Raw genomic sequence first — 17,479 nt, forward strand, 5'->3', positions numbered from 1 at the left:
TCAATGGATTATATTAAGGCATATTTAACCAATTTTATATTAAATTGAGGATGCTGATAGAATCTCTGTTTCTAGAATATTAGTTAATGTTATAGTGCCTACATTCCACAAAGCTTTAATTCACAAATGAATATCAACTGCTCTCCATTGCAGTTGTGAAACTACTGTACCAATAGTTCAAAAGAATTGACCCTCTGTAGTATTTTACCTTGCAGTTCCACAGATTAACACATTCCATATTATAAATCATGAAATCCTGAAAACTCAGTCTGTAATTAAAGCAAATAAATATACCAATGGGATAAACTGCATACTCCTAGCAGTTTCAGGGTCCCTGGTTCCTCTAAGCAGATTGCACAATTCCTTCATTCACCTAGCTACATTAAAATTCTACAGCAACAAAACTGTCAGGTAAATGTTTGGTAACAAGCTCAACTTCAGTATCATGAGATGCAGCAGGATTATAGGCTCCTATCATTCTGTGGTTTCACATTTTGGGCTGACTCAAGTTCAAAGATGAACATGGACAAATTATATGGGCTTCAATTGGTAGAAACGGAAAGTAAATGATAATGAACTCAATAGACAAAAAAAAATCAAGATAAACACAAAAAGAACTAAAACCTACTGTGTTGATAAGTATGTTACATGCCATCTAAACTAAAAGTTTTGGATTTTGCAGTTATTCACATTTAGTAGACATGTTTCAAACATTCAAATGATTGGAAATCAGAAAACCATTGCAGGCATTCTCTTACAACAAAAAAGAGACAGAACACTCACTCATCGTTATTCAAAATGCACCTTTCACTGTGAATATTAGAAACAATGTCTTCGAATACCACTTTAAATCCTGTGCATGTGTTTCCATTCAGCTGCTGCCAGGAAAGAGGCACAAGCACTTGACGTTTGCTGTAAATTACCAAAAAGTGGCACATGATTTAAAATGGAACAGTTCACTTATCGCTTTCTATTTAAGAACAGAAAAAGCCATGTGAAACCTGTCTCCCCTGGAATTTACACTCTACATAGCTCACCCTACGAAAAATTAGATTTGAGCTATTAACAGGAGAGCTGCTTTGGCAGGGAGGATATAGGTATTACACCAAAGAAGGGGAGGGAGGCAAAACAAAGCAAAATGTAGAAACAGAACAACACAGGGAAAAAAGGAACAGAACAAAAATCTAATGTCACAAGTGTTATTTAGCATGCTAAAATAATAAGCAGCAGGCAGCAGTAAGAGTTCACAAGGATATTAAGTGCTTCCACCTCATAAGGCTAGGATACTTTATAAAGTTCTATTGCAGTTAGGACTCCTACTTACAGGAACTCTCCCATTTCCAAGCTATTACCAAATCACCTCTGTATGGACATGCAGTTCTCCAAAGACATACAGGAAAAAGGAGACAAGAGCTGAATAACTAAAACCTATACAGAATCTACCATGCAATTGCATGTTCTGGTGATATTTTCATAAAAATGCTCTTTTTACAAGGAAAGTTATTACTTACAGTAGCCCTCTAAAATAATTTCCATGAACATATGAACACAAGTTATATCCTAATGTGAGACTGAAAGAGCCAAACCTGCTCTGATAAAGTGAGGGGGGGTAGCATATTTAAGGCAAAGTCCCCTCTTTAAATCATGAGTGCCTTTCAATAGCCAGATAACTCAGTTTATTCCTCACAATCTGCTTCAGATGACTTTGCAGATAAAATCATTAAAGACCTGCTATACCCTTCTGAAAAAAAAAAATAAATTTTAAGACGAAAAGTCCTTACTCTCTTTGGAGTAGCTTGAGAGAAATGTAGTATGTGGTACATTTTCATGTCCTCAGTATTGACTAGAAATCAAGGACTGGGTATATTTTTTTTTCCATTTAAGCAGGTTTACGTGATGAGAGCATGGGAATGTACTGACCAAGTTGCAATTATCTCTTGAAGCTGGAGAAATTTTCCTCCCATTGCTGAAAGAGCACTGCTTTTCTCAACCAGCTGTTAATGGACCTTGATCAGTTCCACATTGTCCTGAATGTTTAGCTTTCAAAATTAAAAAGAAATGCATCATGAGCTTAAAAATACAAAATGAATTATATTACTTTCATTTTGAAAACTTGAAATATTTTGCAAATCAGCTTTCTACAGCACATTTGGAGAGAAGATTTAGTATGTAAGACCCAAATTAATTTATTTTATAATGCACATTACAGAATTTATGTAAATGAAAATGATGACACAGCAACTTCAATCAATACATCAACATCTTTGACTATTGTATAAAAGTGTACATGGCAGGAAAAGAAAACAACCCTATACCTAAACAGATTGTTTTCCATTCAGTTTTCCACCCTCTGAAGTATTTGGTGCAGTAGCATACCATTTTATGGAGTTTCCTTCAGGAGTTTAAACCTAACAAATATTGCTAAGAAAAAGTGACTCAGCAATTCATACTGTAACACCTTACGGCTGGTACTCTAACAAGCTGCAGGTTTGTCTTAACTACATGAAAATAACTTATATTTATGTAAATATTGTTACAATGCTAAGATTAAAATTCTAAGATCTGAGAATGTACTGTTTAATAGAAAGGATGCTTAAAATCATTCAAAATTTAAAGAAATATTTATTTAGATGTTTTCCCTTACTTCAAACAGTGCAACTAAACTCCATTATTTTCACAGTTTCTTCAAGTATGTGACGAGAAACCGATTCTGATCTGTATTAATATAAATTATTATAAAATCAGAATAAATCTTTAACATTTGAAAAGGTAATTTCTCTTCCAATATTTATCTCTTTTAGTCATATTGGACGAATTGTCACAATGCCACGCTGGAGCAAGACAATGGACTACAAAGCTTACACATCTGTAAACCAGCTGAGTACATGAAATACTTTCCTTTTATTCTTTAAAATACCAAATGCTATTGTGTTTTGGCATTGCCCAGTTAATTGTCCTTACTTAGAAGATAAACAAACTTACGAATTTGAGATCTTCACCAAAAAACAGGCCTAACTCAATGTTAAAACTATCATGTGTCTAAAACATGTTATCTACATAAATTAAAGTTGTGGTGAGCATAGACAGCAGCAACTGTCTCATGCTAGCTATTTAAAAGCTAATGTAGTGGCACGTTTTTATTAATCTTGTTCCACACATCAAACAAAAGGCTCTGATGCCTTCAAAGGCTTTTTTTTTTCTTTTTCCCCCCTTCTTTTTTAGGCTTTTTTTTTTTTCTTTTTAAGTAGAAGAAGGAGCAGATGATAGTGAAATTTATGATGTACAGATGTAAACTCCATGGCTCCTGACAGTCAACATTAACTATTTTTTCAACAGTGAATGAAACAGCATTTGATTTAAACAGGTTTGCAATACTGATATTATGGCGTAAATTATTCAAATTCAGAAGTGAAAAATTACTTTTTATTTGGATCATTTCAATTGTAAGAGTATCTCATGAAGTTTCTAGCTACAGAAAGCATGTGCAATTAATTACTTATTAGTGTATTACATCAATCACAATCTCAGCTCTCATTATATTATTTCTCTACAGTACTTCTGCAGTACTTTATTTATTTATTTAAATAAGATATGCCTAAGAAATGTCCACTGCAGCTAGGTACATGACAAGGAGCCTGCTGTTGAAGTATGAGATTTCTTCAGATTTTGTGGGCAAGGCAAAGTTAATTGGGGAAGATTCTGTTGGGGAGGTTAATTTTTCTATGAATTAAGCCACAAAACAGTAGAATAGAATAGAAATTTATGATCTACACAGCCTTCTGCTTCTCAGGGAGGTGTTACATTCTGCTCCCAGAACATCTGCCCAGGTCCTCTGATATAACTTAAAAATAGGGGTTATATTTAGATTTAATATAAATTCAATGATACTTTTCACTTAAACAAATAATATTTCCCTCAAACTAACGTGTAAGACTAAGGCTGTACTGAGATAGCTCAATCAATATTTTCTTTATTGCCCAAAAAGTAAAAAAAATTCTGCCATAGAACCTGAAGATGTGGAGGTAGAGCTGAAGCACAAGTCAGAAAAAGAAAATGAACCAATATCCCTTTGGAGACAGTAACATGAATTAATGGGCCTACTGATCTAGCTCTAGCATGCCTTCTACCACAACTGCAAAAATAAGGAACATGACTCTATCCTTCCACTTTAAACCTTATCTTCAAGCTGGATTTAAAAGTCTGAAATGGAGAATGAAGTTAGGAGAAAGTGACTCTTAAAAAAGCTAAGAATGATGTTTGGGGTTAATGTCTGAAGTACACCAAGGAGACAATCTTTTTTCCAGACCTCTTATCATTTGGATTAAAAGCATAGAGAGTGGGGTCCCAGTAACAAGGCTGGGGACCAGCTGTGTGGGAATGGGGCACTGACAGCAACCTACAGCAGAAGGAAATGATTAAAGAAAGGATCTTGACCTGCACTGTACAAATTTATGCCAGTAAATCCCAGATGGCTAAGCTAATAAAGCTGAGGTCTAATTAAACCACATCCCTTGCATCTTGTCTTTGCTTCCATATGAGCAGGACATGGATACAATACTGAGACTACTCTTAAGAGTCACGACTGTTGTATCAACTGGATTAGTGGCTCACAAACTTTCCCTATCTGCATTCAGAACAAGAAAAACAAGCAAGTTAAACACATATCACCTCCTAACTTCTCAGGATCACTTGCCCTCTGTCTGGCAAAATAAAAAAAAGCTTCTCAGCTGATCATTCACAACCACAGATGCACCAATGGACAAGATACACAGACTGCCAAGCAGAGAAGTAAAGAATAAAACATTCATGTGCAGTACTCATCTTATTTTACAATGCTTAAGAACGAATAGGATTATATGTTATGCCCTTTCCTTTGTCTCATTTCTTATAGGAAGGCAAACGAGCAAATACCAAATACCAGTTTCACAAATGCATTCTGGGATGGCTTTAAAAATGTTTTTGAAAAGTACTATCAGCTATTAAGTTATTTGAAGCTACCTGCTTACTAAATGATTTTATTTAGAATTAATGTTTTACCTTGAGCACTGTGTCTAACAGACATCAAACCAAAAGGTTATGGTTTTGGACATCTTTAAATTATAAACAGTCAAGATGGATGCAAATAACTTTTGTACTTAATGTGTTAAGTCTAATAATCCACAGGCCAAGTTTCTCCCTTAAGGCAGAATTAGATATTCCTGAAAGAATCCCCAAATGATCTCTAATTAAAGATGGATAAAACCATTGCAGCCATGTTCCAATGATCATTTCAAGGACTACTGTGCATATGAACTCAGCTCTGTTATGTAGCTCATGTGGTGTTAGACAGAAACTACACTGAAGCTGCAAAGGCAGCTTTGAAATATTACTGGATTTCTTGTGGGTAGAGGACTCAAGATAACAAGTATCTCCCTTCCTTACCGCTGATGGATCAAGGATTTAGTGTGGCTGCTTTGCTACTTGGAAACTACGGGTATTTCAATCACAAGAACCCTCTCAACCATGTAGCACAACAAAGAATGTTTTCCTCAAGGTTGAAAGTAACCTAATTTTGTTAACAGCAGGCTGATATCAAATGGTGCTACAGTAAAAAGACTTGTGGGAGCACAGTTATTATGCCCTTTCGGCACCACATAGTTCCTACAGAATGTCAACAAACATTGGGTAGCTACATAACTAGATGACAGCCAACTGCATTCTTACAAAACACAAGAAAAAGCTGCCAATTGTACCAAAATTCAAAGTCAAAAGATATAATGATGAACTAAGATGACCTTATTGGTCACCCGAATTTCCATTTTTTCCTCCAGTATTCCAGTATTTCTCTGCTGATGCAAAGAAGATTAAAAATTACATAGAACCTATAAATCTATTTTTGCAATAAAACAAATAGTGCAGACTGTTCTAGACAGCAGGTACAAGACTTTCAAGAAAGTAAGCTAATGAAAGTCTCCTAAATAGAATATGTATGTACCTATGGTTACAGTTAAACCTGGAGAAGACCCTTAAAGTTCTGGCTCTGGTTCACTCAGCATAAAAAAATACATACCTTGGAAAACATGGGGATTAACAGTCTTCCATAAAGTATTCTAGTGGAAAAATACACACACTATTCTACATATGTACTAGTGGACATTTTTCAATTTATTTACTAGTTTCTTCAGTCAAACACAGTAACTCTTAAATACTAATGTATCTTTTATCAGGTTTCAAACAAGAAATGGACTGTAAAGGAAATAATTCCAGAACTTCAAACATGAACTCACAGATAGTAACATAGGTCAAATATCATGGATTGTATACATGTACTTTCATAAATATAAATAAGGATCTGCACTACTTTTAAAGGAATTTTTAGATGAATTTGAAGTGTATCTTTAAAACTTCTTAAAAAATCTTACAGAAATATGGTAGTTGACAATGAATTTAGATGTTATCTTCAGTTTCTGCCTGCTATACTTAAAGAACAGTGTTTATCTATAGAAAATGAAGTATGGAAGTTATTTGAAACAGATTATTTTCAAATAATGAAAAAATCTTTTAAATATTTTCTGAATCCACTGTAGGCGCAGACTGAGAAATTATTTATGATAACAACTTCTTTAACCTATTTAAACTAAATAAAGGAATTTCTGAATAGGGGAGACTTATGACTTTGTGAATAATTTAATAGCAAACATTATGATGTATTATTTATGTAGCACCACTGATGCACAAAAGAATGCTCACACATAATAAGGGGGTCCCTCCCTCAAAAGGCAGTTAAAGAACTGACCACAGACTTCTCATCCAAGTAGAACTTTCGTAAGGAAGGTGGATCATGAAGTATCAGACCCTTAATGCAACTAAAGGTAATAGTCTGAAACTGAAACACTCAAAAGGGGGAAAATACATGCAAAGTTATATAGTTTTGCATGCATTTTTGCAAAAGTGAAGGAAGAGGAGAAAGAAAAGAGGTTAAACTAATAGAGGCTTTATTGTGAACACATTCTGCATGCATGTTTGTCTGACTTTGCTTCACTGCATAACTATTCCTTCAAAAATTTGCTAATCTGCCCTTACAGGCCCAATGTTTTTCTACGATTTGTAGACTTCAAATTATTAACGAGTATTAGTGAACATTAAACTGCTTGCTATGAACGTATATCTAAATTTTCATAAGAATCATATGGAAGAATGAACAGATGGTTAAAATTTGATGACTTGATGACTTGAACTTCAACTGAATCTGTAGGAGCTGGAAATGAATTCTCTAAAATAGTAATTATGAGCTTCTTTGTTTATTTATGAAAAAACCATAACTTCTTATCATACCAATCTCCCTGCTTAGAATGGATACGTGGATACATGGCTGTTTGGTAAAACATTTTATGAGTTAGTTTCACCAAACAGAAGAAATGAATAAAGTTCATATTCCTTGACAGAAGAATTAATTTCCACAGCTACATATAAACATTATGACATAGCTCTTCTCATGCTTCCACCATGGAGATTTCCATTTTTCACAATACCTTTGGCTTGCTGTTCTCTGCTCTTTCAGCCGTAGGATGGACTCCTCAATTTCCTTTTCTTTCTTTCTTTCTCTAGTTGACTCACAAGTATCTTTGGCATGTTCTAGTTCCTCAATGTGTTTCCTTTGGGACTCAATCACAGTCTCCCTGCAAGTACAAGCATCTGACATTCCAAACTCAAGTATTTAATAAAAGTAAGAAATTAAATGAATATTCAAGAGAGCAAAAATTGTAGGTGTTCAGCAAAATTTGTTTTTCTTAATGACATGCATTGTAGCAGAGGTTTAAGAGTTTATTTCACTATGAAAACACAACACAGACTCTACACTATGTTAGAAGTATCCTCCTAATGCATTAGTACTAAGTGTTTTCTGAAAAGCAAAACACCATTAATAGCTATCAAGGATTATGAGATCTTCAATGGATGGAGCAGTGAAAGTAATTTTTAAGCTTTTATTCTGACAGGTAACTTGACACACTAAAAATCAGATGACATGCCTTTAACAGTGGGATTTATCCAGAACATGCCAATTTATAAGTGTATTTCTGTACAATGATTTCCTATGATTCAAGTAAATCTTGTGTTCACAGAACTTCAAGCACAAAATACATAATTGAACATTAATTCATATATTTGTATACTTAGCTTGGGGTCTGCACAGGACATCTTGAATCTGGATCTGTTCTTATGCCAAGAAAAATCCTCGCAGTGTGCCATATCAACATTTGATCTTTATTCCTTGAATCAAGTTGCCCTCTTCTCTTTGCTACTACTGGGCTTGAATCAATTTATTATAGTTCTACCCTATTTTTGCATTGTTAAAACAAAAAAACAAACACTGATTTTGGGAATAAAACTGTCTAATTAAGGATAAGAAGTGTAAAAATGTAGGTGCATTAAAAATGTCAAAACTGCCTAATTAAGGATAAGAAGTGTAAAAATGTAGGTGCATTAAAAATGTCAAAACTTGTACTACATATAAATTAAAGAAGCAAATTGGTAGAGACGATCACTTTTTACTGTCTGTCTGAAAACATGAGAATTGTTTTTATTTTCATATGCCTAAATAATCAATAATAAATAACGAAAATAAAGGCCAATGTGAGGGTGAGATGGAGGAAAAAAACACAGCGTAACTGGCCACCAGCCTGATCCATAACTTGTGGAAGTTAAGGAGACAATTCTGCTGACTCAGGTTTGAACCAGGGCCATAAGTCTTTCATTGTTTGTTTTTTTCTAACACATTATCAGCCCAGCATATAAATTAACTGACTAAAAGTACTTCTAGAAATGTTCCTATGAAAACAGAAAGATTTTAAAGTGACGTTTCCAAATGTAGCTACCATAAGTAAAGGACTGAGAGAGAGATTGCCTTAAGCAGTAAGTCTGAACAGTAAAAAGCCTCATTATAGATGGCTGCAGTGTAGGATTTGCTTTTCAAAGTCCACACGTGCGACAGATTTTTCAGATCTGCAGTGTTGTGCACACATGTATCAAGAGACCAGAACAAACCTTAAAATTAAAAAAGGAAAAACATGTGCAAACAAACTACAGATGTGAAACTTTGTTATTACATGACAACACTAAACTTTTTCATATACTACTTTTATAACCCTTTAACATGTAGAGAAGTTATACTAAGGAAGTCCCATGATTTTAACTATTAGAAAACTTGCTTGATAAATCTGCACTTTTGTTTAACCCCTACTACTGTGGATTCTCATAATAAGGACTTCAAAGGCAAACAAGTTATCATGACTGTTATAAATAAATACAAGAAAAAAAAAGGAAAGAAAAATCTTTCTGTCTACAGGTACTATTATTGCCCTCTGATGAACAGGAAAAGAGCATGGACGTGCTATAGTACAGCAATTATTAGGGGTACCAATATGAACCCCTGTTTTTAATAAACGTGAATTACACCTTCCCCTGCGTGCTCCAGCCTGCCAGTGGCCTCACTCACTTTTCTGAGACCAATGTTAACAAAAGACTGAACACAGCTGTGTGGACAAGGCCTACGGCCTTGAATCTGGAGCTGCTGGTCAGTTGAAAGCAGTTTGCTGCAGAGGCTCTCGTTTTGTCTCTCAAGCCCATGAGCTCTTTCTGCAAATGCTCAATTCTTTCTTCCAGCTCCAGGCCTGACCCGGCCACTTGAGGTCGCCACCAACCTGTTCAGACTTTTTTTTACCATTAACAAGCTGTGTTAACTTGGTGGTCATTCCGGGGAAAATAATAAAAAAAGATGAAAAAGAATGTGAAAAGTCAGCATAAAAAGCATTCTGTTGAAAGGAACATAATCACTGTGAAGACTTCAGCATAGAACCTGAATAATAAATTTCAGGTTTTGATATAACTATTACTGCCTGTGAAGAACTCTTTGAAGATAATTGAAACCACTGTGCAGCAATCTGCTTTATAGCACTGACAAATAACAGTTTCCTAAGGCTTATCATTTAAGGTTAGTAAAGGGAGGACACATATTTACTCCATATGCTGCTTAAATGTAATTTTTAACGCATGACCTTATATAGGAACCTCTGCATGCTGTTAAGTAAAGTTACGGATTTGGGATGTGGTGGGGCAAACTATAAAAGATACAATTTCACAAAACATTCAACTATTCAAAGAATGCTAATAATATACAACATTCCAATGATACATAATTTCTACTAATTTAGGGTTTAAATATATGTCTCATTTCTAAAGTGGCTAAAATACAGAGGTTGAAATATTTAAGCAGGTACTTCGGAAAAAGAGACTTAATAGTTCTCATTACCATACTCAGTTTTATACTTGGTAAATATTACCAGTGTGCTTCAGACAAGGAACAGTTAGCTGAAGAATATAATTAGATACAGAGGGAATGGTTTTCATCTGTCCTTAAAAGAATACAAATTTTGCTCTTGGCATCTCAAGAGTTGTACCTTTGATTTCCTTTAGTTTTGATAAACATTGGTAAGCTGGAGCAAAAGGCAGAGAGGGCACATGGGGGTGATGTAATATACACGAACAGAAAACATACCCAGCGGTGAACAGAAAAAACTTGGCATATAAAGAAAGAAAAGGTGGCTTTGATGAAAGAGACAAGTTCAAGACTTTACAAAATCGGTTGCACATCTTCAAGACCTGTATCTAGTTTACAGGGAATCTATTTTTGAAGGTCCAGAAAGAAAACTGAAAATAAGGACACACCTCATTTGTTTAAAGGAGGCTTGTTTTAGTTTTTGTATACTTCTGGACAGAAGCTTCTACTTGAAGAAACAAAAGTGAAACCAAAAAAATCCGTAATGACTTTAGGATGTCACAGAATGTTACTTGCCTGTGAGCAGGTTTTTTGTTTATTTGTTGGGTTTTTTTCAATGTTCTTCTATTGTAAATTCATTCCAAACTTCTAGTTACAAGGGTTTTGGCATGAGGGATGCTGGAAAAGAAATTTAGCTTGAGGAGTTAAGATCTTTGTCTGGCAATCTAGACAAACACTGTATTTTTTATTTTCTGTGCCATAAAGTATTAATTCAGGTATTCCAATGTGGACATTCCGTGTAATGTTACCTAAGTGGATGATGAGTGCATTTGGTAAGTCATCTAACAGAAACACAGGAAATGCCATTTGGAATAAGCAAACAATTCATTTGTTCCACCATCTTGTATTTGACAACAGCCTGACAGAAAAGATGGAAGTTATGTCATGCTGGTCAATTTGTTCCTGATGCACTGAGGCAAAAGGAAAGAATGTTTCGGACTTTAATAAAGTACAAAATGGTCCCATCTACAGAGGCAATATTTTCAGCTGCTCTTTTATGGATTTGTTCACTTCTGACCAGACCTTGCTTGGGTGCAGCAAGAATTTATTAAGTATAGCATAGTGTGAGCACAGAGTGCTGGTGCTTTTGGATTAATTAGCCCTCCTGCAATATAGGAATACCATGAACAGTTCTGCTGAGCCCAGACTGATTTGCCAGCACAGCACTAAGTTTAGTAATAAGCCTGAAGTTGCTTGGGTACCTTTGGGCACACAAGGTACTCTGCTCCACATGCTACTTAGGACTGCTTCACTGAAGTTATCTGTTACACTGAATAAAGCAGAGCTGATTATAAAGGTATTTTAGAGCTAACTAGACAATCACAGAATCAGCCAGGTTAGAAAAGACCTCCAAGATCACAGAGTCCAGCCTGGGACCAATCTCCACCATGTCAAGCAGACAGTGGCACTGAGTGCCATGCCCAGTCTTTCCTTAAACACCTCCAGGGACAGTGACTCCACTGCCTCCCTGGGCAGCCCATTCCAACATCTCATCACCCTTTCAGTGAAGAAATTCCTCCTAATGTCCAACCTAAATGTCCCCTGGCACAGCCCGAGACTAAAGATGCCAGTCTACTTCCGGAAGGCCAGAAAAGTACAAAATAAAGGGAAGAATCTCTCTGTATAGATCATTTTGATTGTAGAATGTAATTCTGGACTAATCATTAGGCTTCTGTAGCCTCTTCTTCAGTTCCCAGAACACCCATTGTACTCTGACAGCACAGCTCTGAACCCAAGGTACAACTCCAAAGTAACAGCCAGTGCTGTACCTCTGTACATGGAGATCTAATACCCACAAAAAAAATCCACCACAGCAAAAAAAAAAAAATCTTGCATACACAGAGATAACCAGAAATCAATAAAAAAATGAATTACCAGTGATTTTTGCTAGTGCGTTAAAAAGTGCTCTGAGAAAAATCAGCATGATTTTTAATTTGTTGATAAGGCTTTAAAGGGCAAGAAATGTTACTGTAAGCTAAAATAAAAATATGAAACCTCATACCTTTTAATTTTCTCCTCTTGCTTATTTGTATGCTGCTTGAGTAAGATGTGGTCATCATGTATATGAAGAAACCTGTCCTCCAGTTCTTCTCGAATGATTTGTTGTACAGCTTGTAGAGCTTTTACATTGTGTGGTTGATGATTCTACCCAAACCAAGACAACTTTAAATTACCTTCAATATATTCAACAACATGTAGTTCAAAGCCTAAACCATTTTGAAATACTGAAAAAAGAAGAAACTTTTCAAGTAATATTTTTCACTTATATGAGTCTGTTGATTAATTTTTTCAGATTTATTGTCATGTTAATCACTTCCTCTTACAGATTAAAAAAAGCAATTAAAATGATACAGTAAACTGTTTACCTATTAGACAACACAAGGTTAACAGTTTAGCAAGTAACCAGGTTCTTTAAACCAGGTTCCTTAAAATAAACATTACCAAAGAGATGCTTTCTAATCTCTTTCAAAGTTAACATACTGTCTTGAAGTTTGAAAAGATTAACTCATAGTTCTGCAGATTTACTCAGACACAAGATTAAGCCCAGTTGTTCCATTCTAATAGCAGCTGAGTAACATATCAGAATTGCATAATACTGATTGCATCCATTTTGTTAAATGGATGTGGCCTTGTCCTCAATTCAGGAAAAAAGTCCTTTTTTTCTTCTGGAAGGATGAATGTTACAGCTCAATGACATTTCCAGTTTTTAGCATCTCACAGCAAGTCCCCTCTTATAACAAACAACTTGAACATAGAATGGGTCACAGCATCTTTCAAAATTTAACCCAGATTTTGAATGGTATTTGAACTTAATTTTGTGAGTGGCAACATCAGAAACATTTTTAGAAAGGAACTAAAGAAGCCACTGATCAAAGTCTGTAACTGTAATAAATAGCAGCTGGTACAAACCTTGTAATCCTTCAATTCCAGATGGAGTTAGACCCGTATCTCTCACAGGCAGGTCCCCCACAGTTTCATCAGCTGAAACAGGCATGGCTTATCTATGGATAACAAAATTCAAATGAAATTCTTCTCCATCTGTTATTTAAACTGTGAGACTAGAATGAACTACAGTACCTCATACAAAATGAAAGAAAAAGTTATGGCAGATCCACTGAAACGACAGACTAGTACATTACTGTAAATGCTCCCATCTCAACTGGATTGCTCAGAGGACAATCTGAACTTTCAAGTTTAATTTTACGCCAATTTTAATCTGCTCACAAAATCTGGCTATTTTGGTTATGCAATAGTTTCAATTATATTTAATGGATGTAAAATTAGCTTTTTAAAGTTCTAGTTCTGCTGTCTTCAGCAATCTTTGGGCTAAGGCCATATTTTCAAGTGGATGTGGGAAGGGGACCTGTGGGGTTTTTTTGTTTGGTTCGGTTTTTTTAATCGTTTGTTCATTTTAAGACAGGTCAAAGCTTGAGGCATCAGCTGGTAGATGAGTAATGCCATCTTCCATATTTTGAATAGGACTGTTTGAAACAGAGGCGCTGGGGGTTATGAAGTCATTTCAGTGTTGCCTGGCATTCTCTTAGTCTTCCTTCAATCATTGTCATAAGAGAAATTAGTTTGTAAGACAGAGACTTTCCTATGAATGATTCTCATAAATCTGAACATATTTCTTTCTTGAGGCAACAGAAAGCTTAGCTACATGACAAAGTGAGGTTAGGAAAGTATTAATGTGAGAAAGTACTACATTTGTTTCGGTGTAATATATGAACATACTTGTTAACAACTGCTGTTTCTTTCTTGTTTTCTGGTGCAGAAAATTACATGTTGGTCACAGAGTCAAGTAATGCTGAAATAGCAGGAAAAGGAGAGACATGAAGTCTTTTGGACAATCTTCCTCACTCCCTATTTTTACACCTTTCAGGTGATATAACTCCTTAGTGAATCCAAAAACATCTAGGAAAGCATTGGGAAATTAACAGTGATGCTACTAAAGACTTGCATCAGAGAACAGAAGTGACACAGTATAATCCACAGACTTTCCATGAAGTATCTGTTAATTTTACCATAATCAAAACTGCTGCTAAAGCTATGCCTTTCTTCTACCAGGAATGTCTTCCATCATAAACAAGTCTCCTTATGGCTTTGTCCAAAGGGAACAAAAAGAATTAATGGAACTTTAGTTTCCAACAAGTCAGTCCTGCTTTGGTTTTTTCACCACTAATATCTATAATAAAGTATTATTTCCAGCTTTCACTGTTTATAAAAACAGAAACACATTTTTCTTTCATGTGGAACAAACGTTTCCTTGTCACAACCACTGAAAGGAACTGATCTACACTTTTAGATTAGTAATAAGGTTGCAGCTTTAATGCTCTCAGTCACAGAAACAGAGAATACTCTGATGCTGATGTCCATGGCATGCAGCCACTGCAACCAGTGGCACCAGTGGCAAATACATATCAACTGGAATCCAGCTGGTCAGTGTCCTCAGCTCTTTACGTATTATTCTCAAAACTTTTTTGTCATTTGTTAAATTAGCTCTATCTGCAGTCATTGACTTCACTCAGGTCCAGGTTCATTACTGGGGTCACTATTATATGTCACTGTATCAGTATCACTACTGCAACTGAGATGAAAGAGAAGCAGAAACCTTTACCTCCCAATGATCATCCAAATTTGGTTCATGATGGTAGCAAGGAGATGTTACCATCATATGTCTTTCTAGAATGTGGTTGTCTTTGCTTTCACAAATCAAAAATTACAGGGGTTTTTCTGGCAAGTTTCAGAGACATCACAAGAGCTAAACAAATATTTTATCAGCACAACTCCACAATGTTTGTAATCTATCAAAATGAAGCTTCACAAACTCTAGCACAGTAACAAGCACAGGCAAACATTACTGTTTTCACTACTTGCTACTTGGTAGAGAAACTTTGCTATGAATATCTACCTGTTATATTCAGTATGAAAGAAATCTATTCATCTAAAAACAGAGACAAAACAACACATGCTTTTCCCTCAAACAAACAAATAAAAAACTCTTGTCGGTAGTAATCCATTACTGGCTGCAGCAAAACCACAGAAACACTTAAGCTGTAAACAAACTAACATAGCAGAGCTGCACAGCAAGCCAGTTTTTACTGGCAATATGGCACGACTTAAAGTGATAAAATAAAGCTGCTATAAATCCTGAAAACTTAGAAAGGCGAAATTTTCAAAAGTAAAAGGAATAATTAATTGTTTAATTTCCATTACAAAGTGACAAAAATTGAGTATTCAGCTTTCTTTTCTGTCCTAGGCCACAGGAAAAGAAAAAAAAAACCAAAACATTATTTGTTTTTATCAAAAGAAGTGCTTTTAGACAGAAATAGTACAAACCTGTCTCCCGGTTTTAGGGAGGCAAAAGATAATTACAGATTTAGAATTTGGCCTGGCACTGTATTTGCCTCATTAGTAACATAAGAATACCTATGTCCTCAATAATCACTAACAACTACCATTTATGCTCCTTCTTTGAGAGAGGACACTTGAAACAGCAAAGCATGTGTTACATATGCTACAGTTCCTCTTTGAATATTATCTCAGTGTCAATCACAAACACTTAAACAAAATTACTTTTCCCTGCAGTCCAGTTCCAGCATTATTTCCAAAAGCATGAGATTTGGCTGCAGAATTCAGTATTACTTTTGAAAGCATTTCCAGAGCGATTACACATGACAAAACTGTACAGCAACACTGCCACAAAAGCGATGGTACTTAAGAGTCCAGCATTTCCTGAAAGATAGCATAGCAAAGCCATAGAGGTATAAATTTATATTTGCTTCTGGACAGATCACATGCCATGATCAACCTCAAACACTTAGAACAGCTTTTATTTCCAAGAAAGGTTACCCTACAGTTACTTCAGCATGTCTTGTTCCTCAAAAGTAAAACAACTTCACCTTCAAAGAGAGGAAAATTGTCTGTATCTCTGGGATTAACCTACAATAACTTCAAATTAGGTATAAAGAAGCTTAGATACAATTACTGAAGTCAAAGAAATCGTAACTTTCTTATACACTGTGTCAGTTACAAAGGTGTTCTATACTACCTGTATCTGACAATTTACCACAAAAAACTGCACACAACTTTGCAGTGTTATGCAAGGCTAGACAGTAATGAGATGGATATTGAAAATTAAGTATCAAAGCTCAGACTTTAGGTTCAAATTGTCTCACAGAAGCATACTGTTGTCCCAATATCATTCAAAAGCAGCAAAACTAAGGAGGGATTACCTAAATTTTCAAGAGTTCTCAGCCAGTGGGGATAGAAGGGACTTCTAGTGAAGGGATTTCTAGTGAAATATTAAAAATGATGGCTTAATTGTTTCAATATGGTCTCAGACATGCTTTTCTTACAAAAATCCTACTCCACTATTCTGGTAGAGGAAAGATAAAAAAAAAGGTGGATAGAGAGACCACTCACCTATCTTAGTGTATCACAAAGTATTTCCAGCCTATATTCTCACTCTACTGAGTCCTTAAAAGATAAATATTTGCACTCTATTTGTCTTGTCATCTAAAATAATCTCATTTATTACTTAGTAGGAGTATACACACATATCATCTTTCAAACATTATCTGTTGCAGTGCTGTGACTTTTGGGAGGTGGAGAGGGAAAAAAAAAAAGGAGAGAAGATATGGAAGGTATTAGGAAACAGGATCACAACATCCTGCTGTCGTCTGGGGGAAGAAACATCTCTCAGACCTGCAAGTCCTACTGGAACAAGGAGATATCAAAACAACCGTGTCTCGCCTTCAACGTACAAGTGCTTTCCAAATTTTGATTCTGGCAGTGACTGACGGGGCAGGGAGGGGCAGGGTCCCAGGGAAGGCAGCGCTTCCCCCACGCAGGAACGCCCCCACTGCCCGGGATTTCCTCGGGCACAGGAGCACAGCTCCCGCTCCAGCCCGGCAGCCTTTGCACGTACAAAACAGGGGCTTGTAGGGCTACTTTTCATCCAGCACTGAGGCTCCCCTGCCTTCCCCTACGGGCACCGAGCTGCGAGCGAGGAGCCGCGCGGGTCTGCAAGCGCCGCCCTCCGCGCCCGCCCCGCTCCGCAGCTCCCGGGCCGGGAGGCTCCATCCAGGACACGGCCCCGCAGCCCCCGGGCAGCGCCAGCGCCGCCGCGCTCCCCCCGCCGTGCCCGGAGGAGGAGAAGCT

At 36.2% G+C, this 17,479-nt stretch overlaps 1 long non-coding RNA gene across 2 annotated transcripts in view; it reads right to left on the minus strand.

Annotated features, from left to right (window-relative positions):
* The window catches only part of LOC127479233 (uncharacterized), a 34,456-nt gene that overhangs the window by 16,912 nt on the left and 65 nt on the right, over positions 1-17,479 (minus strand). Inside the window, exons 2-7 of one of the 2 annotated variants that reach the window (XR_007907508.1) lie at positions 16,174-16,218; positions 14,051-14,123; positions 13,226-13,317; positions 12,318-12,460; positions 7,512-7,658; positions 784-912 (exon numbers count right to left, since the gene is read on the minus strand). This is a non-coding gene — a long non-coding RNA (uncharacterized LOC127479233). Of the gene's footprint in view, positions 1-783; positions 913-7,511; positions 7,659-12,317; positions 12,461-13,225; positions 13,318-14,050; positions 17,418-17,479 lie in introns of those variants that run through there. The other variant, XR_007907507.1, reaches the window with a different exon arrangement.

This window comes from Manacus candei, unplaced genomic scaffold (genome assembly GCF_025592945.1).
Source record: "Manacus candei isolate 608988 ecotype Guabito, Panama unplaced genomic scaffold, ASM2559294v1 h1tg000065l, whole genome shotgun sequence".
In the NCBI taxonomy this organism is placed as follows: Eukaryota; Metazoa; Chordata; class Aves; order Passeriformes; family Pipridae; genus Manacus; species Manacus candei.